Source organism: Phyllostomus hastatus, unplaced genomic scaffold, assembly GCF_019186645.2.
Source record: "Phyllostomus hastatus isolate PE091 unplaced genomic scaffold, TTU_PhHast_1.1 phas_contig_40, whole genome shotgun sequence".
NCBI lineage: Eukaryota > Metazoa > Chordata > Mammalia > Chiroptera > Phyllostomidae > Phyllostomus > Phyllostomus hastatus.
In genome coordinates, this window is record NW_025333872.1 from 30,539,825 (window position 1) to 30,561,577 (window position 21,753).

Genomic DNA, 21,753 nt, shown 5'->3' on the forward strand with positions numbered 1-21,753 from the left:
TTCAATAATGGTGTTTGGAAAATTAGACAGATATGTGCAGAAAAATGAAACTAGACCATCTTCTTACACCACACACTAGAATAAATTCAAGATGGACCAAAGACTTAAATGTTAGGCCTGAAACCATAAAAATCATGGAAGAAAAACATAGGCAGCAAAATCTCAGACATTGCTCAAAGCAATATTTTATCAGATATATCTCCCCAGGCAAGAGAAACAAAAGAAAAAATAAACAAATGGGACTACATCAAACTAAAAAGTTTTTGCACAGCAAAGGAAATCAACAAAATAAAAAGACAACCCACAGGGAGAATATATTCACCAATACATTTGATAAGGGCTTAATATCACAAACTTATAAAGTACTTACAAAACTCAACACCAAAAAACAAACAACCCAATTAAAAAAATGGGCAAAGGACCTAAACAGACACTCCTCTGAAAGGGACATACAGATGACAAATAGACTACATGAAAAGATGCTCAATGTCACTAATCATCAGAAAAATGCAAATTAAAACCACAATGAGATATCATCTCACAGCTGTCAGAATGGCTATCATCAGTATATTAACAAACAACAAATGCTGGTGCTAGCTAGGATGTGGAGAAAGGGGAATCTTTGTTGGTAGGTAGACATTGTTGGTAGGAATGCAGACTGGTGCAGCCACTGTGGAAAACAGTATGGAGATATCTCAAACAATTAAAAATGGATCTGCCTTTTGACCCAGCAATCCCACTTCTGGGAATATATCCAAAGGAACCCAAAACACTAATTTGAAAGCATGTAAAGACCCCTATGTTCATTGCAGTGTTATTTACAATTGCCAAGATATGCAAGCAGCCCAAGCATCCAAGTGAGAGGATAAAACAAGTATAGGACATTTAGGCAATGAAACACTATTTGACCATAAAAAAGAAGAAAATTTTACCCTTTGCAACAGTATGGATGGACCTGGAGAACATTATGTTAAGTGAAATAAACCAGTCAGTGAAAGACAAATACCTTATGATTTCACCCATATGTGGAATCTAATGAACAAATTGAACAAGGAAAATGGGAACAGACTCATAGATGGGGAGCAGGATGCCAGCTAGTGGAGAGGAGGTTAGTGGGTGGGGGACTGAACAATAGGATAAAAGAACTCATGAACATGGACAGCAATGTGCTGATTGCTGAGAAGAGGGAGGTGTGAGGGGACTAAATGGTAATGGAAAAAATACAATTAGGATTAAATAAAAAAATAAAAATGAAAATAAAACTTATAACGTGTTTGTTTTTAGAATTTTTCATTTAAAAATTTTGGACCACAGTTACCATGTGTAACTGAAACCTGGGAAAACAAAAGCACAGATAAGAGACTACTGTAATAACATTCATCAGGATTGATATAAGGATTAAATGAAATGTCAGTGTTAAAAGTTTATCACAGTGACTGGCATAGATACATCATTTCTTTTTCCAAAGGCTCTGTTTCCTTCCCCCAGAGCTATATTTGGGCCACTGAATTTGCTCATTCTCTTTGAGAGCACTGTATAGCTCATTTGTTCTAGAATATATTTCTTCTTTCATGGGGATGGAGAAGAAGAACCAGAAAGAACAGGGCAGGGTGAGCTATGGAGAATTAGTTGATTTATGATTGAGAACCTCTGTTCCAGTATTATACACAAGATATTAAAGTTTCTGTGATACACAATAATGTGTTCACACACATAATTTTTAAAATTTTCTCTCATATTATGGTGCCTCCAAAGGTTAAAAATTTTTAATTTGTTAAACTATTTCAGATAAAAAATTTAACTTTATTTTGCCCTTTCCTTTGCATGTTTTATATGGAATCCACTCATTTCTGTTTTTCCCATCAGGAGACTTGGTGAACTCAGAAAGTAAATATGGTTTCTTGAATTGCCTTGTTCACATTTGATTTAATCACATAAAATGTCAGAAAAGATAGACTGCTACATAAAAAGATCTGGAGACCTTCAAATGATGATAATTAATAAAATAAGAAACTACTTGTTTGGTATTTATAACTCTTTACCCAGCTCCCAAAATTATTCACTTGTAAAATTACAGACAAAATTTAAATTCATTGAATAAAATTCACCTTAATAAAAACCAAATCCAGTTGAAAACAAAGATCCAAGATCTGGAGCCCAGAATAACAGCAGCTACTGCCATTGAGAACGCCACTCTTTCTTCCTCAAAGTGGTGGTTTTACCACCCACTATCTGACCTTCTACATACTGTTCCAACAAGCTCCTTTAAAATTTTAAACAATAAAGAGAGGAGGGGGAATATAAATGCATGTGGACAACAGGGTGGGGATTGCCTGTGAGATGGAGAGGGAGGTGGGCAGGGCAGGGGAGAGCAGCAGGGGAAAAGTGGGGCAGCTATAATTGAACAACAATAAAAAAAAAGGAATGATCTTTGGGATAAAAAAGAAGTAAAAAGCTAAATTCTAAAATCTCAAAAAAATGCACATTCTCTGAACTCTATCATTCTCTGAACTCTATCAAGACTTCTAGTGCTTTTTTATTATGATAGAAATCAGTTTCTAAGAAGTGCGTGTGTGTGTGTGTGTGTGTGTGTGTGTGTGAGAGTGAGAGAGAGAGAGAGAGAGAGAGAGAGAGATCAAATATACCACTGAAGGGTCTAGAAAGATGTACCATTAACTGTTAAGAGAGCTCATCTCTAAGGAATGAGATTACAAAGGGAGAATTTTTTTTCATTTACTCCTATATTGTTTGCATTTTCCCAGAAAAAATTACATTTAAAATTTTTTCAAATAAAGGAATAATATCTCATGGGGCACATAATATAACTAAACACAGCAATCTACATTTAAGGGTCAGGATAATTCCTCCTTTAAGTTTGCCCACTTCAGAAAACAGAACTATCCTTAGCCCTTGTATTTAGTTACACAACATAGGATTAATATTTGCCTCTCTTTTCTTTTCTTTTTTAATTATTTTTTAAATCCTCACCCAAGCACATGTTCATTGATTTTTTTAGAGAGAGAATAAAGGAGAGGGAGAGAGACAACTATATAGAGAGAGGCACAGAGAAAAAGAGAGAGAAACATCGACCTATTGTTCCACTTATTCATGCATTCATTGGTTGATTCTTGTATGTGCCCTAACCAGGAATTGAATCCACAACCTTTGGGTATCAGGATGACACTCTAACCAACTGAGCTACCTGGCCAGGGCTGATACTTCTGTTTTCTTTACACAGTACTTCCAGCAAGATCTGCTGTCTCTACCCTCCAAACATACTCTGAAACCAACCAGTCCTCACCTACTCCAGTATCAGCTGTTGGGTCCACGGCATATTCTCATCTTATGTGAGCCATGGCACATGCCTGTTAATCCAGCTCCTGCTTTTGCTTTAGCTCTTCAAAGTCAACATTTCATGCTGGAGACATAATGCCCTTCTTTAAACTTAAATAACTCTTATCAATCCGCTGTTCTAAAAGCTGTTCATATTCACCCTGGTTGGTGTGGCTCAGCTGATGGAAGCTTCCTCCCTAACCAAAAGGTTGTGAGTTCAATTCCTGGTAAGGGCAGACACCCAGGTTGCAGATTCTATCCCAGTCTGGGCATGGGAATGCAACTCCCACTCTAGATGCATACAAGACCCAGTCTGCATGTGTTTGGGAGGCAACCAATCGATGCTTCTCTCTCACAGATCAGTGTTTCTCTCTCTCCCTCTCTCTAAAAACAATGGAAAAAATGGCCTCAGGTGAGGATAAAAAATATAAAAAAAAACAAAAACAAAAAATAAAACCTTTTCACATTCACTAAAAACAAAATCCAGCTTCCTTATCACCACATTATCTGGCCCTTGTCTTCCTTTCCAATCCCACTTCCTACCATGCTCCGCTTTTCTTTCTGACCTACATGTTGTTTATCAAATGTATCAAACTCTTCCCAGTTGAAATGCTTGTATTGGTTTTCTAGGACTGCCATAACAAAATACCACAGTGCTGATGACTTAAACAGTAGAATTTCATTTTCTCACAGTTCTGGAGGCTAAAGGTACCAAAGTATCAGCAGGTTTGGTTTCTTCCGAGGTCTCTCTCCTGGGTTTGCACATGCTGCTCCCCTTATGTCCTCACATAGCTGTCTCTGTCTGAGCCTGCATCCAAATCCCCTCTTCTCATAAGGACACCAGTCATATTGGATTAAGGAGCAGCCATATGACTTCATTTTCCTTAATTACCTCTTGAAAAGTTCTATCTCAAAATACAGTCACATTTTGAACTACTAGGTGTTAGGGCCTCCACATGAATAAGGAGGGGATGAAATCTACCCTGTAACAATGCTCTTTCCTCTCCCTAAAATATCTTCCCCAAGAAATTCCATTGTTCATTCTCACATATCTTTTAGTTCTCTTCTGAAATGTCATCTTCTCAAACAGGCTGTACACCAATATACAACTGTACACATGCCTTCTTCTTCAACTCATTACTCTAGTTTTCTTCATAACACCTCAGTAACTTCATAGACCCAAATGACTTTTTCAAATTTCCACTGTTTTTCATCCTCACTTCCAGAACACATGCACACACACATTAATGCATGCTTTATAAAGGTAGGGATTTTTGTCTGTCTTATTTATGCTGTAATCCCAGTGTATATAATTATACTGGGAACATATTCTCAACTCAGCAAATATTTACTTAATGATTCAATAAATAAATTAATATTTTGAAATTTTGCAAAGAAAAAAATTCATGAGGTCCTTCTCATAGCATGAAGACAGAGGGTAAAAAATCAATAGTCCCTTGTATAGAACACGGACAAAAGTGAGCATGGAGCATATTAGTGATGGTCACACTTCCTAAAATTAATGTTTGTTGTGTCTGTTTAACAACAAATTTACCAGACTGTTTTATCCTGATTGTTGTGGTTTATCCGGTTACTGAAGACCAGTTGTTTTCAACCAAGGGCAGTTTTATCCCCCCAGAAGACATTTGGCAACATTGATATATTTTTGGTTATCACAACTGGGACAGGGGTCAGTGAGTGCTGTTAACAATACAAAACTCAACAGACAGCTTCCCACAAAAAAGGAATGTGGGGCCTTAAAATATCAGTAGTGCTGAAGTTTAAAAACGCTGTTCTAATAAAAAGTTAAATCAGAATAACAAAGATTCTTTGACTAATTTTTTTTTACCTTTAATTTACCTTTATGAGAATTTTTAGCATAAATGATGGGCCCTATATAAACTAAAGTGTCAACATATCTTTTTTAAAATGCCCTATTCCTGGCCACTCTAAATAAACCTGCAGATTAATGGACTTTGTCTTAGGAAGCTTTTCACTTTTCCCCTTCTGCCTCATTCCCTTTTTGATACCTTTTTATTCTTATCAGTGTAATCTTTTAAAAACTATAATATACCACCATCCAAGTTCATTTCCAGAGTCTTTACTAGATAACCACACTAGGGTCTATCCTTATCTAGGCTAAGCTCTAGACAAGCTACATCAGCTCAAAAATGCTAGAACATTGAGAACAAACCATGAAAAAAATAGCATGGAAAAATATTTAGTTCTGCATTTAAGTTTCATCAGCCAAATTTCACCAGGATCAGGAAGATTATTTAATGAAGATCTTGTTGAAAATATCCGGGATTTTTTATTTATGCCCCAAGTTCAACATGACCCAGGACTGTACTGGAAGCTTGATGCCCCAATCCAAGAACATAAAAGACTAACCAGTTTGAGCTGGTAAGCAATGTCTGAAATACACAAGAAAGTGTTGGGAACCACAATTATTACGTCAGCATCAATGTCTAGGGGTACACTGAGAAATCACTATATTCAGAGAAACTACTAAAATGGCTGGGAATCTCAAAATCATGCTTTACATGGAACAAATAAAGAAACTACATGCTGGTGTAACAGACACAGACACTTAGAATAGATAGAATAACAATCTCTAAATATTTTTGCAATGACTACCAAAAAAGAACAAACTTTTTCTTCCCTTGCTTTGGAGAGAACTAATACTATTGAGCTGAAGTTTTAACAATGGGGTGGCTGACATGCTCCATATGGGAGAATTTTATGACGTCTTGGTAAAAAGTGCTGCTTCACAAATAGTATGTTTCTTATTACTGGAAAAATGCAAGCAGAGACCACAGGACCGCTTCTCAGAGACACTGAAGAAAGGGTTCCTATTTTGGGTAGGAAGTTAGACTAGAAATCTGTACATGCCCTTCCAATTCTGGGATTCCATGAGTCAAACCATTCTTTTTTTTATTAAAAGCAAAATGCTGAAAAATTCTCTAGAAAAGAAAATATTGTTGAAGCATTTTTCTCCCTACTCTCAATAGCTATAATAAATCTTGAACAGACTATATTATCTGTTATCTTTCAAACCCTAAAAGCTTACATGATTAAATAAGCACCCTAATTTGAAGTTACAATAAAAATTATAGCTGATCACTTTTTCTGTCATATAATCATAGGTTACTTTAGGTATAAAGTAAGAGTACATATCATTTTTAGCTGCATAATTCTTCCCTTTTATCTCTTTTGGTTTTTACTTAAATGCTGTCTTAGATGTATTTTTTCAGCTAGGTAAAAACAATTTTCTGTAAGTTATACTTTTTATTTATGAGTAATTAGGGAATAATGAAAAAAAAGGCTGTTCATTAGATACCAACAGATAGTTTCTCAGTTTTAGTTTGTTCCTAGTGTTCTAAATAACATTCTGGACACTAATAATTGTGTCCTCTACCCAATTAATTGTGTCCCTGGATTTCATTTTCTTTATTCTTAAAATTAGAGTTTATACTAGATTATCCCTGAGATTTCTCTTATCTTTTGTTTTCCTATTATTCTATTACTTGGTGAACTTACTACTAAACCTACCAATGTAAGTTTAGAAGACTTTAAAGTGTTACAAAAAGAAGTGAGGCCAGGATGTCCAAAGAATAGGACAGACCCCAGGCTTCTGCATATCCTGGATTCCTATGTTATCCATACTGACATATAGAGGTCTGAACAGTGTCATGGTGCCCAATCCACTAATCTTAGAAATCACAGGGGTTCTTTAAGATTAATCATTCCTGTTGTTCTGTTTGGTATAATGAAGTCACAAAAGAGGATAGAATGCACATGTGACTAAGAGCAAGAAGAATAAACAGATAGACCTGTATCATATTTGTGGGTTTTTTTCTTTCATTCAGTTCTGTCCAAAGACCTGCTACCTTGTAGCAGTGGAAAAAAACTGAATTTCTTTGGCAAGGGTGAAAAAAAAAACATTCTGAAATGTGTACAGCAGCCTGCAATGTCAGGCCACAGCGCTGATTAATATTGGTTAGCGTACTGATTGGTGCTTCACACTTGATTTTCTTCAATGCCACATCAATGTGACTGTGAAACCACATGGTAGCCAAAGCCAGTACTGTGAATTGACTAGTACAAGTCACCGTAAAAGCTGCTATCTTCCTTTTCTCACCAGATGGGGACAATTTTTGTTTGAAAAATAAAATTTCAACTTCAGTTCCCCTGAGTAGTATATGTGTCACTTAGTTGTTGTTTAAACATGGATTATTAAGACTCTAAAAATTTTAAAATAGGCTCCTGAGATTCTCTCATTGAAATCTGTGTGATTTCAAAACTTCAAGCTCTTGACAATAGCAAATTAATACCTGTACTTTAACAACTTTCTCAACTTGATGATGAAAAAAATCAGTGTTCAATTTTTTTCATTTCTCCTGCAAAGCCATCAATATTATGGCTTAAATCAATAGTTATTGATTATTATCTGTATTGTACATCTCAGATTTTTAAGTGACAATCTATAATTTCTCAGCATGCAATATGTAAGAAGTATTACTTGAGATGGAGAACTCACACTATGAATTGATAATGTGCTGGTGCCTCAGTGTGCCCCTCCAGATGAACTCTCCACACTTGTCCACCGTGCTCTGTGCCACAAGAGTCTGACCTATATGGACCATATAAGTGAATTCTAGGGCTCTCTGGTTTCCAGTTGGGCTCACCAATGGGGAATTGCAGCAGAAGGTAGAAGGAGAGAACACATATTCCCCTGCCTCTCCTCTACAAAGTTGTTTCAGGCTGACTTTGACTCTGGGTGAAAGCCACAGAAGGTGGCTTCTCTGCATACTTTTCTCCTTCCAAGTTCTGGTTTTGCCCTTTCCTTGTCCCTTCAGGAGCAAAGGATGGTAACAATTCTGCTATTACCATATGAAGACATTGGTTACTCTTTTTGTTTTTGCCACTTCCCGCCCTTGTTTTAGCAAAAGAACATCTTCTGCAAACCTTCTTGAAATTGTAGAAATTTGAGTAAACTTTTTTTTTCCTTTACTGGAGCCTGATTTTATCATATATTTTGATGAAGGTTAAACACATTTAGATGGAAATATGTGATTCTCTTTCAAAGAAAATGCTTTTAGATGCATTTTTTATCTTTCTCATAATTTTTATTGTCTTTGACATTTTCAGATATTATATCAGCTAATTCCTTCTTCACAATTTTTTATTTTGTTGTTAATTTTCAAATTCATTAAGATGAGTAAGTATTTAGTTATTTTCTTTCATATTTTCTTTTTAATTATGGTGATGGCTAATATTATACATTGTTTTTCTGAGACCTGCTGGTTCCTAGGTTTCTTGAATTTGAATAAAGTATTTTTCCCTCTGATGTCTAGAAACTTATTTTCCTTTTAATTTTCTTTTAGGTCCAAATATTATCTAGTACTATTTCTTAATTTTTAAGTATTCTTGATGAAGTTTCCATTGTATTATTTACTTCTAGTTTTAATAGTGTATATGTCCTTTTTTGAATTTAGTAAGGATTTATTGTCGCTAAGTATACAATCAAAGGTTTTGTACTTAGACACTTGAAAATATTATATTCTCTTTTTGAAGAATGTGAGATCTATACATCAAGTAAATCAAGTTTGCTGAAGAAATATTTTTTATTCCTAGTAATTTATCTATTTTGAGAGATATATAATAAAAAAATTCATTATCACTGCACTTGTATGAGGCTTTCCTTGTATTTTGAATAGTTTTTGTGTGTGTTCTTGTCACTGTGGTGTTCAGCATGCCATTTTATCACAATCTTCTCCAACTTCAGAGTTTCACCACTATACATTATGTCCATTTATTCCAAGGGCTTTAACCTTAACTTTTTAACTTGTGTAATATTAATATTGTCACTTCAGTTTTCTTTTGATTTGCATTTCCTTATGTTGCCCAACCCTTTTATTAAAGGATGGAAGGAAGAGAAAAAGAAAAAAAGAAAGGAAGGAAGGAAGGACGGACAAATGGGAGGTAAGGGAAAGAATGAAAGCTACTTTCTTTTATAGCTTATTTTGTATTTATTTTATTTTATTTTCAATTATAGTTGATATTCAATATTATTTTACATTAGTTTCAGGTCTACAGCATAGTGGATATACAATCCTTTACTTTACAAAGTTATCCCCTTATATTTCAAGCTACTCTTGACTCTTAATGCATACTTCTTTGTAAACTCACATATTTGAATTTTGCTTTTTAACTCAAAGTAGCAGTTTCTGTCTTTTAATAGGTGAATTCGGTCCTTCCACATTTGGCAGAGGTCTAATGTTGATTTTATTTCTTCCACCTTACTACTTTGTTTCTACTTTGTTGCTTCATTGTTGTTTCCCTATTTCCCCCCTTGCTTTTTTTAATTTGATTGAATTGTTGCTCATTCCTACTCCCCCCAGGTTAGTTTAAAGTTTCTGGTGTATTTTTTCATTTCCTTAATGGTTACAGTTGCTTTCCCTGCTCTCTTAATCAGACTCATATGTCACTAGGGATCATTTTAAAAACAAGATACTACCTACATTCCTCTTTTCCCACCATAATGTTCTAACCTTGCCTGCTTCCCCACCTTTCCAATACAAAAATAGCTTCGGATACTTTTATGTTCCCCCATATCCTTCCCTCCTTGCATGACTCACCCTCATCTGTTGGGATACTTTTATCTTGCTTTGTTGTCCCCACATACCAATGGTTTTCTGAGATGGTTTAGTGCTTATAAAGACAGAGGAGAAGGAGGAGGAGAGAAGGGAAAGGAGAGGAGGAAGATGAGAAGCAATAAAAGAAGAGTGAGAATGGGAGGAGGAGAGAAAGGGAAGGAAGAGGAGGAGTAGGAAGGGAAACCCTGAAAGGAAATCTAAGGAGCCACAGGTAGGAGGTGGAAATAGAAAGACGAAGGACAGCTATCCTACGTGGTTGCTATGGGGGCTTCTGGTACACCGTTCAACTATAGGTACGGAACAGAAGAATCTTGTCTGTTGCAAATTACTCCAAGCTACCACAGGAGAAAAATCGAACCCCATGGCAGCAGTCCACATATCAGTGTGGCATAATACACTGCAGAAAGACAAAGCTGGATTTAGTTTTGGAAAAAAATCCCAAAACATAGACTTATGCACACACTAGTGATACAATGAGCTTTATGATACCAATTTCTCTTACAAAAAATATCTAAAATTATTAAAACTAACTTAGGTCTTTATTTTGTTATAAGCATATCCTCAATAGCTTTAAATATGACTAATTTAGAATTCATAATTTTGTACTACATAAAAGTTTAAGCTGACAAAATTTACATAAAATTGCCCATGAAAAGGGACTTCTAGACAAGTTCATCTTGTTATCTAATTTTCATAAATTATATATTCTTTTATTAAAGAATTTATAATACTTTCTATATATTGAAGATGCTGAATTCAATTAAATCTTGTAGTATTCATTGGCAGCAGCTGATCAGGCTCTTTGGTATTTTTATTTCCTTGACTTTAATGACTAAGCCAACTTGACAAAATAGGTTTAGTCCCGGACTAATCCTCCCTGCAATTAATTAGTCAGACTAGGGAAGCTTGATGTTCTTATAGTTAAGAACATCAAGTTAAGTATATTTAAAATAAATTCAAATTTTGTTTTTTACCTCATAAAGAGCTGATTAAGAAACACCTTGATACTTCTGAGTTGAGTCCCGTGCAGAGCATGTACTCCTATGCACACTTATGATACTCTCTTTATCAACCTGTAGATAAAGTCTGTATACTATGATCAGTCAAATGGTTTGGCAGATTTCTTTCCACCGACTGACTGATTCTAAATAAATATTTTTTCTCTTTTCAGTTCAATAACACTTAATTTTTAGGGTTCCCAGGAACTAACAACCACAGAACCAAATTAAGACTACAAATTACTGTTATTGTTAAACAGTGAATTTGATGTATATACAATGGGCTTGCTGAAGCCAAACTTCTTACCACTGGTGTCTGGCTCAGTGACAGCCTGAGGAATCAGATTTCCTCTTGAGCCTTTAAAATGTGCCCATGTGGCACCATATAAACCAAACATTCAATCATTTCTTTTGTAACACAGTTATTTTTAGTTTGTTATATAGGTAAATACTGAGTCAACAAATAATGTTACCCTCAAAGAATTTTGCTTCTCTTTCAAGTTAATTACTGTTTGTCAAAATATATCAACATATTAGGATTTAGTTCAGGGACCTTTTTTTTGTATATAAAATTCTTTTAAAGGTATTCAACTAAATATGGTTCTAATGAAATGCTGGCAGTAATGTCATAAAGTAGCAAAGCCTTCCAGGCAGTCTGAGATTTTGTTTTCCAGGAAGCTTGAAACGTAAATGGTTGGAATGCATCTTGGGATGAGGAATATCAGTGGCATGCTTATACAAACAGAAGAGATAACTTTTCCAGTTTGCTAATATACTAGATCCATAAGAGCACAGGGAAACAGTTGGCATTATATCATATCATCTTATTCCCTGTGTGCTGAATTGAATGCCCCAATATATCTGCCCCAAATTATCAGCTCTTTCCCATTCATGGTTAGTCTGAATACTTCCACCTAGCCACAGAATCACATTTTTGCTGCCAAAAATGCATGCAGGCACACCCTCCTTCTTAAAATGGATGTACTTACGAATTTCAGGAGCTCCCTGTCTTAATGTCTCAAGATTTTCTGGTGTCAGCCTGTCTGTTCAACTTGGAAATAAACTTATTGATATAATTGTTCAGAATTTTAAAGTGTTCATGTGCAGCTTGAACATGATTTACAAGCAGCTTCAATCATTCATTTTTACATTAACTGGTTGGCATTTGTTCAGATTAGGGCTTTGTTTCAATTTGGATGAAGGTAGAAGTCTCCGGAAAGGCCGAAGAAGCATGTGGAGAGAGAGAACTTGGACCCCCAAGGTTTGGACAACCCCATCTTCTCCGTTTCCATGGGCACTCTTTACTACCCATTAGTTGGGCTGCTTCATGTTTTTACATAAAACAGGTGTTGTGGTCTTTCCTGAAAAGGGGAATGAAACCAGCCTCAGTAGTCAGATTTCTTCACTCTGAAAACTTGGTGACTATGGTGGCCAACATGTAGGGTCAAGTGTTAGCCCAGCTGCCTGTGACAGAGGCTCCCTCAGTTCACTTTAACTGAGGCAACTTGTGGTCGAACTGGAACTTGGACAATCCAGAGGCCTGCTAATTTCTACTCTCATTGTTCTCTTCTTATTCCAAGACCTTAATTAATTCCCTGCTCCCCAAATTGGACAGTGCTTCATGACAAGCCACCTCCTTAGACTCTGGCCAAGCTGCAGCTAGGCACTGTGGGGTCAAAAGCCCAAGTCGGCTGCAGTGCAGGCCCACCTCAGAGCCTGGAGTGGAGAGTGCAGTCATTTCAGCAAGAGGGGAAATAGCGCGTGATTAGCACCCTGACAAGCCAATACAGAGCCAGTCACCAGCCTCCAAAGCCTTACAAAAGGTCTTATAATGTGGCATGTCCTATATGATAGTATTTTTTACTCAAGTTTTGGTTATTCTTGAATTTGGTCCAACTAATTTTCAACAAAACTTCAAATACTGATTTGGGTTGATAAAGCCCTAATTTTGTTTTTTTCTTTTGACGACTTGCCTGTTCAGTAGCCAGTCTATTGAATTCCTCTAAATGACTATGACTTTTATAGGTCTAGTTCTTCTGGTAGATTAGAAGAATTCTATATCTTGGGGTGGTGGGGGGGAGTCAGGTGAAACTACCCACATATAATATTGCATTTGTTAGTTGGACACCCCCCAAAAAGAGATTTTACTAAGATAAAAATTTATAAGATGACATGACAGGAAGGGAAGTCAAGGGTCTTCAGTTAATGTTATGAAAGTCATGTTGTCACCACGCCAGGGCACTTGCCTACAATAACTGCCTTTTCTTGGTTCTCTCAGATAATTTAAAAGTAAGAATGCAGTGTAATCTGATATTTTTACAAGGTTGACTCTCAGAACGGTTTGCATCACTCCAGAGGTGTGTACATGTCTAGAGGTTGAGTCCTCATTTACTGTTGAAGACAGCATCCCATTTATATAATCAGTTATTCCAATAAACGTCATGGATTTTAGAATTATGAAAGAGAAAGGATTAAATAACTTCAACCCTTTAAGACAAGCAGATTACTCTGTCTTTATCATTTAAAATGTGATCCTCAGACATCAGATATGCTAGGATAGCCACAAAAGAAACATTCAAATTCAAACAGAAAGACAGACAATGAGATAAAACAAGAAATGCTAGGTAAAGAAAAGAAGGAACAAGCCAATTCTATAGCCAAGACCATTAGTCAGTCAGAACGTTTTTTTCACTTATATTCCTGCAGTCCTGATTTCCACCTCACACTAAGGGACAGCATACAGCAGCACAGGTTGTTCACTGCACAAATCTAGGACGTGCTCTTCGTGTGGGTATGATTCATCTGAACTATACTATAGACTGTGAGCCCCTGGGACTGTGCAGAGCTGCAGCTGCCATATAGTCTGTGCAGCATAGGAATGATAGCATAAAAAGACACTTGTCTCTTTACAGGTGTTTCTCTCTCTTCTAGTGGCTCATTTGATATAGCATTTCTTTATAGCTTATATGAATGTAAGGCTTCTTAACCTGCACAGCAAATTAAACAAAAAACAGAAGTTGGAGTCAATTTCTTACCCAACATCACACCACTTCCAAGGTGACGCACAGCCAATGACTAATTGCTGTGGGCATATAAAGGCTTGTCCTTTCTATCTCCAGACAACTCGGAAAGGTAATCACATCCTAAGAATGCCCCCATTGTCAGATGAGGTCTCTAATGAGGTTGCAACAGAGTTCAGCTGCTTCTTCCCACTTGCTTCCTTTACTTTCCATGGGTGTTGATCTCAAGCATACTCCCTAATAAACCTCCTACACACCAATCTTCATCTCAAATTCCGTTTCTGGGGAACTCAGGTTGAGAAAGCTTTGGATTTCAAACCTCATACTCTTTTCAGCCAATCACATTTGGCATCCTCATGAAATCTGTCCACAGTAAATTCAGAACAATAGACCCTTCTCTCGAATTTCAGGGGAAAACCACATATGCCCTAATTTTTCTCACCACAAAATATCTCCTTCTCATCATTGATTTGTGAAATCCCTTTAACAACACAAAATCTTTCATTCTATAATCAGAGTATTTTTTAATGAAAATGCCCACAAAAATTAATACAATAAAAATTACTATAGTCCATGATATACAGTTCAAGAACAAAGATCCAGATACCAAAAGGATATAGGAATATGTTAAATAACAATACAATCTACCTGGTAAACTGATATATGACCTGGTCATCATTAGCTCTGCATTGCTTCTGCATGTTCAGTAGACATTTATGTGTATGGGCCATTGTTTCATAGACTTACTCCCTCTGCCTTCTCTCATGCCTAAGCTCCCTGGTCAAAAGTTTTAATGCTCTTTATTCATGGTGATTCAGTCATGCCTATAATTTAGCATTTACATATAGTAACATGAATTCATAAGCTAGCTATATCTGCAAAGGCAATCAGGTGTGTGTGATACGTAAATTTATATATAAAAATTATATATATGTAATGTGTATATCAAGGAAATATATATATATGTTTCCCCTAGTTGTCTTCACCAAACAAGTAAGGGATGAAGCCACCTACAAACTTGATCATGCCTTTGTGCCCATTCTCTACTCTAAATAGAAAAGATTAATTATAGGTAGAAATGGGAGAGTATGGCATGAAGAAAAGGAGAGGTTTTATCATCCAGTGCCTATCCGTAAGCACATATGCATGCACTATATCATGCCAAATTATACTGTGAAAATAAACAACCCCAAGGGCTTTCAGCAAAAAAGCAAATTTTCACTCATATCTCCTGCTCATCCCAGGCCTACCTGACACTATTTTCATCCTATGTCCTAGGCTGAAGGAGCAACTCTAGTCTGTTTTCTCCTGGGTATTTAGTAATACACTGATATGATTGAAATGGTACAAGATATTTTTAAATCTTCATAATATATGAGGGGGGACCCCAAAAAGCCCTGAAATTATGTTCTGTAGGGTGGGCCCCCTTTAGTACAGCCTTTCCCCACTAGGTGAGTGTTCTAGGAACCCACCTGTATCAGTGCACCAGCTGGCATTGTTGTGACAGTCTGTGTTTGGCTTCAGTGAATTTTCTTTCTGGACTCTTTCAACGTGTTTGCCCTTTTCCTGATGGGTGACTAATGAGTGCGCCTGCCCACACCATGCTGAGTGTTCAGCAGTATTTGACCAAAAACAGCATGACCCCTGTGCCCCACCCTCCCATCTCACCCGATCTCACTCCAGCGCAACATTTTTGTTTCCCCAATTAAAAAGTCCCCTAAGGGAAACAAATCCTGCTGATGTGGAAGAGGTGTAGCAAACAACAGCAGAAGCACTAAAAGGCATCAAGATCTAAGAATTAAAAAACTGTTTTGAACAGTGGAAAAAAGGTCTTAACAGGTGTATTCACCAAATGGAGAGTGCTTTGGAGGTGACTAAAGTTTAAACATATAAGAATAAATACACAATGTTTTATAAATAAATTATGGGTTTTTAGGGTCCCCCCTTACCTGTCACAGGAAGAAAATTCTACTTCATTTTTTAAAAAAACCTAGAAAACTAAGTAATAAAAAGCTTTCTGAGTCATAATTTACAGCATATATAAAGTAGATTTCTGTTTTATAGGTTGAAGACATTTTGCTTTTTAATTTTCTTAAGAATATAATCTAGGAATATGTGCAGTCCATTTTGAAGTGAACAGAAGGCAAATCTGGAATATTTTGTCCTATTACTCAAAACCAAGGTAAAGGTGATTATTCAAGTCAATATCAGGTTCTAAATTGGAAAGCTTATCATCTGCCATCTTAGTTCCTGACTCTGTGTCCCAGTTTGACCCTCAAACCAGTTACAACCTCTGTGACTTCGTAGAAGCTGAGAAAAGTGCCTCAGTCTGAGGATCTCGTCCATAATCAAAGACCACACTAAAGACAGTGAGAGAGAGAGAGAGAGAGAGAGAGAGAGAGAGAGAGAGAGAGAGAGAGAATACTACTTCAATCACATTTCCTACTATTACCCTGATGTTTTTGGCTTTTACTGAAAATTTTACATAAGATTATCTTAACTTCAGATTTGGGATTTTCCCCCATAAAATTCTGTCTCCTGGTTCTCTCTCTGCCCCACACTGCATTTTCTCAGCACGTAGCCACACAGGAGTGTGAGTCATTATAGAAAGAGAGAAAAAGAAAGACCAAATGGGAAAGCAGTCAAGAAAAGAGCAAGAAGAATAAATGGTTTCATTTGGGTATTTTGTTTGATAAAAGAAAATCTGTAATAATAGGAACCACGTTTGAATGGAGAAATTGAAACAGAAAGCAAATATTCATATTCAAGAGAAAGTTTACTATCTTAGATACCAAGATACCGCACCTGGGACTTTAGGGGCAAAGTGCCATAAAAGTAAGAACTGTATTCCCTTATTTGGCTGGCCTCATGCAAAAAGTGAGAGAAGCCAGACACATCTGAGTCCAAGTGTTGTGAATTACCAAGAAGTGGCCCTGCATCCTTGACACATCTGCTGCCTACAGTAACCGAAATTAGTCACTTCTTTGAATTAATATAGTTAGGGCCATTGGTCAAGGGTTAACATGATTATACTGTTTTTTAAAAAGAAACAGACAGTGTTCAGTTATTCTACCATTTATCAAGGTCTCGAGACAAAAGATTTTCCAGAAAACAAGAAAGAAACATGTAGGTTTAGTAACAGCACAAAGTGGTCCCCTCAGGGGACTTAAACCTCACTGGCCAGAATCTCCTTCAGCCTCCCCCAAAGCCATCTCAAATACATGTTCAATCTGAAGAAAATGGTGTCTGTCCCCAAATGCAGCTTCATAGCAAATCTCACAGACCTTCCCTTCCAATCAGATTACCACCACCCTGATTTCCTTACAGAAACTCTACTGTGGCCAGACCGCAGGCCGCTCCCCACCACAAGCATAGCCAGAGAGCCACACAGATGAAAACTCTAGAGAGGACAGTGGCATTTGGTATCTGAGAGGCTGACCTGGGAAAGTTAGGGAAACAAAGAAGGGAAGGCCACCTGTCAGTTCATGGCAGTGTCAAAACACGTTTAAGTGTCTTTCACGGAAGTGGTGGTAACAAGAATTCCGAACTAGCTAGTGGAGCACAGCAGCAGCAACTGGCATGGGCAGCAAGAACAGGAAAGTTTGTGGCATGTTGGCTCTGGGAGGTAGATGCACTCACGGCAGGGTCCCCGTCAGGACTGGAGGTTCAGAGAACAAGATCAAACTCCCTAGGAAAAGGTAGGCAGCATTAATTAAGGCATCAGGGTCCCAGCTGAGGAGGCCTGGCTCAACTAGTGTCATTCCAAATACAACCTAACTTGATTTTCACCAAAAAGATCCACCATGCCAGGTCACTGTTGTCTTAGAAACTGGACGATGTTTGGGTCTCAACATAGTTCTATCTTGGGAATAAAAAAAAGGCAGAAAAATGAACTAGACAATTTAAAAATAATCTGTATTTTATAATGCATGTTCTAAGACACTTCTAATGTAATGAAATTTATATAGTTGTAAAAATTAAAAACAGTTAATGCTATTCTGATTTCATGGGGATTTTAGGAAAAAAACTAAAAGTGATAGCATATCTTTTATAAGAACTCCCTTGTTTTTTTAAAGATTTTATTTACTTATTTGTAGAAAGAGGGGAAGGGAGAGAGAAAAAAAGGGAAAAAAACCATCAATGTGTGGTTGCTTCTTGCATGCCCCCACTGGGACCTGGCCCACAACCCAGGCATGTGCCCTGACTGGAAATTGAACCAGCAACCCTTTGGTTCACAGGCCGGCACTCAATCCACTGAGCCACACCAGCCAGGGCAAGAACTTTCATTTTAGAACAAATAGCTACTTTATTTCCTAACCACTTTAAGAACATTATATAGTAATCCATTAGTATATTAACACTCAAACTTGACCAGTTGATTATATTCACAAGAAACAAATGTTCCACTTGGTTTGGTGTTATTCACCTAATGTTTAAAATTTAACATGTGGTCCTTCATTCATATCAGCTGTCTATATGCTTCACTATAAATATTTAAACCAAACCACACTTGAACATCTCAAGAAGCTTTTCCCTGGGACTGTGATTATATATATAGAAGCTTTAGATAAACATGATCCATTGACTCAGCTGTAGATAAAACAAAGGCCTCTTTCAAGAGCTGAAAACAAAGCTAACCATGGGAGAGGGGCAGGGGGGCCAAGGAAAAGCTGGTGAGCAGACTGACTAAAACATATCTCTGATTTTCCTTTTAAGAGACATATTTGATAAAACAAACTATCATACACAAAGATGTAAAATATCTTTTAGATGGGACTGTGCCCCTTTTATGGTATTAAAATGTAGAGTAAGTGACTTATATCTCATATTTCATCTTGGCTCATGTAGAATTTTATTGGCTGTCAAAAAAAGAGATAAAGCATGCAAACATATCAGGTTTACAGAGCTGTTCATAGATTTAAACCATTGTTCCATGCTCCTAGCTCTGCAATGTCAATGAAATTCCTTGGAAACACATAGACTTTCAAGGTCAGAGTAAGGGATAGTCACACCAGCAGAGGATTCAGCATTTACAGGGATTCAGATGCTTGTGTCTAGACCCACTAGATGTCACTGTGCGTGGGAGGACACCGAATGAGACTGGTACTTGCCAAAGAGGAAAGAGACCACTACAGGAGAGAGCTCCTTGTGATGACAGAGGCGGACATTGTCACCTGTGTCTCTAGGCCAAGGAACACCTAAGGCTGCCTGCCACACAAGAAGCTAAGAAAAAGACATGGGACAAATTTCTAAAGGGATCAGAGAGGACCTTTGATTTTGGACTTCTAGCCTACAGAACTGTGGGGAAATAAATTTCCATTGTTTTAAGCCACCCAGTTTGTGGTCCTTTGTTATGGTAGTCTTAGAAAATCAACCCAACCCAACCACATCTAAAGCAGGTTACCTGACCAATGTGCCCCAAGTCTGGTCATTTCTGGCCACACTGCCTGCTCAGCAATGTCCAAACCTCTTGCTGTCTGGATTACTGATAAATGCTCTTTTCAACAGCTACAACTAATTTTTCCCAAGAAGTTCCAGTTACTTTTTCCACTTCTGGCTCACTGCAAAGAGTTCCAGAGGTTTGTGAAATGTTTGGAAAACCAGAGGTTTCTTTTTTCAAAAGGAAAAAGAACTCTCTCATCTTAAACCTCTCTCCCAGAATGACCTTAAAAAGCTTGAAATTATAGGTTATTATGGGTAGCTAAAAAGCTCATGGTTGAAGACTACTTTGGGAAATTTCTCTCCTGGGGATAGCAGTGGGAAAAGCAGATAAGAGACATTCCTGCTTTAGGTTGGCTCCTCACTACTGATTTTTAGGTCTACCTCAGAAACAACAGTAATGGCCATCTCTGCGGAGTATTAGATAAGTAACATGTTCCCATGTTAAGACTACCATTCTAGCAGTCGACTCAGACAATAGACTAGAGTTCTCTTCCCAGATACATGTGATCCAAGTCCAATCATTTATCCTCTCTAGACACATTTCAGTACTTATGGTGTGGAAATGGCTCATCATGAGATCCCTTGCACCAGTAAAATCTGACTGATCCACACATTGTTGGGTCAAATTCTTTACCCTCATGTTCTCTCACAGAGTTTTAAATACATCTTTTCTCCAGCACCGGTACATACATTTTATTCAAGAATGTGGTTGGCTGCTCAGACCCCCGTTACACCTCTGACTTTGATCAGAAGAGACTTCAGCTTTGACACATTGCAACGCCTGCTTGTAGCTGCATCTCCCAGTCATTGCCAGCAGGAATGGAAATCACATTTGTGCAGCCCTTCAATCTCCAGAAACTGAATGAAAAGATAGTGGAATATGGTTGCAGTTCTGGCCATCCCTCCTTCTTGCCAAACAAGTAACTAGGGGGAGACGTTACTTGGGGGAAGTGGTGAGTGGAATGGAGCCGAGAGGAAGGAGAAGCTTACACCAAAGTTGCTCTCCCTCGTGAACAATTTGGGGCGAACTTGGAAAACCAGAAAAGTTGGAAGAGAGATATTCACGTAATAACATTAGCAATCCCAGTTGTAAAGTACTTGAATGAATATATATACCATTCCTCTTCATAAACTGTGCTTAAAATTTGATCTAAATTAGGTGTTTAGTCTAGAAAGATCTAAAATCCCAACCCCAATTTCTGGGATGTGGCAATCTACTGACAAAATTTCAGCCATACAAAAACACAGAGATGGTTCCCTAGAAATCCAAGTTCTCTCCTTATTTTGCTGTACAGAGTTGTACTTACCAAGATTACAACCACTAGCCACATGTGATGATTTGAACTTTAACTTTAATTAATCAACATTAAATTAAATTAAAAATTCATCTGAAAGGGCTCGTTGTGCTTTGTCTGGTGTCCACTGCATCAGAGACCACAGACACAGGCTCCACCCTGAAGAGATGGTAGATGGAACGACAGGCCCACTGGGGCTCTCAGCCTTGCATCTCCCTGCATAGCATCCTGCCACTTCAAAAATAAGCTTAAAATTCACAATAATATAATAAAGTATCACATTTTCTCCTAACTAGAAAAATATGGAAACAATTTTGTTTATCAGAATTTTCAGTTTAAACCTGTTTTTCTCTAATACTCTTCTATGCCCTTAGAAACTAAATGTCCACAATCATTTTAATGGTCTTGGCATTTCACTGCATAACAAACTTGAGTTTGCTCTCTTTGTGTTGGAATATAATGGTAATTTGGTTTTGAAATATGATATTCTGAAAATACAATAAAGTACCATAAAATGAATAATTTTTCAAGAAATCTCTTCCCTTTGATATTTAAAATTTCAAACCTGTTTGAATTTTAAAAAGATGTTTAAATTTCAAAATTTAAAAGAGAAGATATTTTTTAAAAAACATAAACACATGGCAGTAAAAAGCTATAAAATATTTTATGGCTATCATAAAATAAAGCAGCACTTATTTTACATACTTGATATTGTTACAGAAACAGGGCCAAGGTGGGTACGATATACTATTACCAAAAGGACCCCCCACTAGGTTCGCTTGTCCACTGCCAGAGGGAAGACATCTGTCAATGCCAGAGATTTGTGAAAATGAAAGGAAATATTTATTTAAAGCTATACAGACTTAAAGTAGTGACCTAATGTCTTCATTAAAATATCAAAGTCCTTTAGGATACCCACAGACACACACAGTCCTTCCTTCTCCCTCTGCCCTAAACTGGGGTACTGAATCTCAGGAAAAGTAGTAGAGGTCTGTGATTCAGGTTT